Source organism: Crocodylus porosus, unplaced genomic scaffold (assembly GCF_001723895.1).
Source record: "Crocodylus porosus isolate Cpor-Errol unplaced genomic scaffold, CroPor_comp1, whole genome shotgun sequence".
Classification (NCBI taxonomy): Eukaryota; Metazoa; Chordata; order Crocodylia; family Crocodylidae; genus Crocodylus; species Crocodylus porosus.
Genome location: NW_017728886.1, coordinates 21,086,981 through 21,091,880, shown reverse-complemented (window position 1 = coordinate 21,091,880; position 4,900 = coordinate 21,086,981).

Genomic DNA, 4,900 nt, shown 5'->3' with positions numbered 1-4,900 from the left:
TGAAATCTATGAGAACAGAACCGTGCCTGTGAGGAAGTAATGGTTGATCTGCCTTCAGGGTGTAATCACCAGCATGGGGAAGAGCTATTTAAACTAAAGGAAAATTTTAATCCAACTACACATGGGCCTAAACTGGCTACAAATAAGTTTAAGCCAGATGTTAAAGGGTATTTTCTAAGCCTCAGGGCAGTGAGAAAAGAACAGCCTTCCAAGAGCAGCTATGGAAACAAGAAACCTCTCTGTCTACAAGACAGAGGTATAAAAGTTCATGATGGAATTGTGTTGTGTGAAATCAGGTATCAATTTAAAATCAGCATTACAGCAAAATAGCACTAAGCAAAACAGCGTTAAGCAGGGGTTGCCTTTATATTTTATTTAGTGCTATTGTTAGGATGCTAGTCACAGTCTCAAGGACATGTGTATTGCCACCCCAAAATATTATCTTCTCATCTGGGCATGTATAAATGACCAAACATGGCAGTGAGTATCCCCCCATTTAGAAGTACAGATAAAAGCTGACATTGCAGACACAAGTTACTGGCTCCCTTCAGTAGGACTAGATAAAATTCAGATTCCTGTTACACAGGGGAGCAGAACAGATTATCCCTAGCTGAAATCTATTAATTTGAACTATAGAATTAAAAGTAATGTATATTTTCCCCTTATATTAGATCACTACTTCTTACAGCTACCTAATGAAAATAATTTCTTCCCTCTTCTTTGGTTTAGCTTCTGAAGGTATTTAAGGTTGACCACCTTACTTCATCAGTCAACTTTTCCACATGCTGAACAAATTCAGGGCAGATTTCTTACTGCATTTTGGTTCTTTGAATTCTCTGTCTCAAACTTCAAGGACTAACTTGCAAGCAATAATCTAGATGTAGTCATGCCAACATGGTAGAGCAGGAATCACCCTATCTCTAGTCTACCCATCATATTTCTATTTATGCAGCTTTATATGGCATTTGCCTTATCTGTGGTGGAATCACATTGCACGCACATTTTCAATTGAGTGAGTTATCACTTCTGCAGTACATCATTTCCACTGAGTTCTTTGCAGACTAAACAAACTCTTTTATACATTTCAAACTCTCTCTCCAAATGAAGCAACCATGTATTTATCCTCATCAAACCACAATCTACCGATGCCAGTTTCTTCCAGCCTTGCCGTATCGAGCAGTAATGTTAAAAAGTCTTCCAAAATGTCACTCTCACCTATAACAGTGGGTACCATGCAAAGCTAGTAAATGTTCTCTAAAAATGTATGAATGTACTATGAAAGGAACAGGTGCTCTTCTTGCCTCACACACAATACACTTTCCACCTGGAAAATACAATACAATTTCCACCTGGAAAAACTGATTTGTGCACTGAAAAGCAAGAACAAAGGAAGTAACACATTCCCAGATTTTCTAGGCACAATACACCATCATTGTGTACCACAGATGAACAATGAATGTGTTTAAAATAGTAAAACAACCACCAAATTTTATTTTTAATGTCTTTAGTACCGGACTGAGTCACAGAACACAAAGCAAATCCAGAATGCACAAAACATTTTTTCTGTACTTATTTTAATACAGGATAAATTATTTAAATAAAAGGTAAAATTGCCAGTGTTGACTAACTTATCCTTTTATTTTTTTTTATTTTTTTTAAAGGACTCAACTTTATCCACACACCTTCTGTGAGTCTCTGTGGTCAAGAACTGATATTTGGAATAATTCTATACTTTTAATAGTACTGATTTCCTTTCTGAAGGAATTGCGCACAGCAGTGGCACACAGTTACACAGCAGATAGTTACAGTATAGAAAGTACACGTGAGAATAAGAGGTTGCAAGGGCTGTACATACTAATGCAGAGCAAGCTGTTTGACAGTTGACACACCTAGAAACAATGCTATAGTCCTGGAGGACTTAGCAAGTGGGAACATCTTTTTCTTTTTCAGTTTGTTTTTACAAGGTAAGTTTGATTTTGGCCTCTGATTGAAACAAAAAAAGAATATAAAAATAAAAAACAAAAATAAAATTCACATTTGAAATGGGTTAATGGCAATTTTCGGCATGAAGCAAGTCTTTAGAACCACGTTAGTTTATTTTACACTACCTTAACATTTTTACCTTACCGTTATATTCAAATTCTCTACTAGCTCACCATTCGTTTCAGAACCCATTTCTATCTTGTTCTCAAGCTTAATGTCATCCCTATACTTCCTTTATCTATTTCCCTTCTTCCACTCTCCTACCATATGGTCTCACTCAGTCCCTCTACCCCACCTGCCCACTACTCATGCACTGCAGCTCCTGGTGTTTTGAACAGCTCTCCCATAACACTCTACCTCACCGACTCATCCCTTCATTTTAATTCTCATTTAGAAATGTATTAGGTAAATCCCATTGACTTCAGCTGAAGCCAGGAATTTCACTCTTTGTACCCATTATTCAAAACTTGCCCTCTCTCCCCCTCACCTGTTGAGGATTTGACTCGGCAAATACTGATGCAACTTAAAATCAAACTATTTAAAGAAAAATAGGACAAATCCTGTTATGGATAAATGTTAATGATAATAAAAGCCAACTTTTCTATCGGACAGTAACTTAAGTTACTGCAACACACTTGTGTCTTTTACTTTCCTTATAACAATAAGTTTTATAGTCCACACCAATCACACAGGCTTGAGGCATAAATGCAAGGCAACTGAAACTTTACTCATCAGCTAAGACAGGGTAGAGTGTCAAAAACACCTGCAGTCTAACTGGAAGGTATTGGGGTGCCAGAGGTGACAGGGGGGAGTCACAGGGGCATAGCTGTGGCAGCACAGCCTGGGCCCCTTCCCCACCATCCACATGCATCCATTGCCAGTAACAAACTGGGCCAGGGCTCCGCAGCCCTCAATGCAATTGATCCTCCAAGCCTGGTCTGCTCGCGGCAGGTGGTGGGGAGGCTCAAGCGGCCGCACCAGGGTCCTCAGAGCCCCAGCCAAGCTCCCTGCCGGCAGCTGCTGCATGCGCACCTCAAGGTGGATGGCTTGGGAGGCACAAGTGGCTCCATCCTTGTTGTGGCAACGCAGCCCCTTCCCTGCCATCAGCCCCAAGGCATGTGCACCAAGCAAAATGCCTTTGTGCGTCACGCATGCCAGTGGTTGCTGACCTCTAAACCAATTTTCAAATATAAGGTTATTTGCCCCTTTAAAAAAAATCTGTCTGTAAATTTGCAATTGGTTACCCTTAGTCATGTTATAGTTGAGTTTGTTGTGTATGAAAATAACTAAATAAAAGCCCTGATCCTGCAGTGTTCTCCACTTGTGCACACACCAAATCCCAGAGACTCAGTGAGTTTAAGGCACATCTCTGTGACTGCCACTTTTAATTTCATTGACTAAGTAAACTATAATAAAAAGAAACTGATCTGTGGAACTCACTGCCACAGAATTTTACTAAAAAGCCGAAACAGCAAGGACCTACCCGGACCATTATACAAGCAACAAGAATATTCAGTTATGTTACCTAAGAACAACTGATTTTGAATGAGATGTGATACTCACGTTCTTCAAACATTAAAATCTCAAACTACAGAGTGAGGGGTTTTCTCTGCTACCTCTATTATATGCAAAGGGTTTTCCCATATATTGACCACATCCATTATTAGCCCCAAATCAGAGACAAGGCCAGCTCGGCTACACATCTGACCTAAAGGTGGATAAATAAACTCTCCTGATTAACCCGATTTGATTTTTCTGCATTAGCTAGATTCAACTGAGCACTTTGTTTCAGTGGGAAAAATATGATTATGTCATGACAGCCCTTTACCCTTTTCTTCTTAAGATCACTAATTTATGGTAAGTTTGGTAGTTGGGAAGTTGCATCTTAAATATCACTCAAACACCAACTGACAGAAAGAAGGAAGAAACGTGACAGATTTAAGCCCTTTAACAGGTTGCTAGCTGGGCTATCAGATACAGCCAAGCCGGTGGAGAAATATTCGTTTAGACTAAAATAATAGAGAAGACAATGCATTATAATACAATCAATGGAAAATGATAAGCTGCTTAGTTTAATACAAAAGAAATAGCCACTAAAGTAATCATCCCATAAGTTGAGCACCATTTCCAACAAAAAAGTATCCACAAAATCTAATAACCTTTTCCAAAAACTAATACTGACAGTTTAAAAAATGAACCAAAACCCCACCAATCGAATTAAATTAACTGCCATTGCATCTATAAGCATAATAACTTCTAGCTTCAAGAGCACAGCTACACCATGCTAATACACAACTATCATCCCTTCACCCAAACATCAGAGAAGAGAGATAGCTTTGCAGCTGTCCAGAAGGTTAACATCCAGACGTCCAGGATGGGAGCACGTGACAGGAAAACAAACTGTTTGTGAAGAAAAAGCGCTGTTCGTTCCATAGGAGGGGTACAGAGCAACTTTCTACATCAGTGGTCACCAACCGACTGCAGTCTGTCAGGGAGCCCCTCATAGTCAATGTCAGCTGGGGGGAGCTAGTGCCCCTAGTCTGAAATTGATGGTCATAGGCTCCGCAATCAGCAGCAGGATGTACGCAGCTGGGCTGAGTTGCACCACCTGCTGCTGGGCCTGGGCCAGGTGACTGGGACCATCCCCCTCTGCCGCCAGATAAACTGGGGGGAGTCAGAGCCCAGCTGGCTTATCCAGGCACACAGGGGAGGTTCCCACTGCTGCAAACATCCCAGTAGAAAGCCACATGCCCTCCCAATCTGCACGTGGGATGAGGTGGTTGCCACTGCACCCTGGGCTTTGCACCCCAAGCTCCAACCCATCCCTGGCCTGGCCCAACTGGGCCCTACTGCCTCCCTTACCATGGAGGCCTCAATCTGCCCCCTCCCCAATTGACCTGCTGAGGGGGAGGGGGAG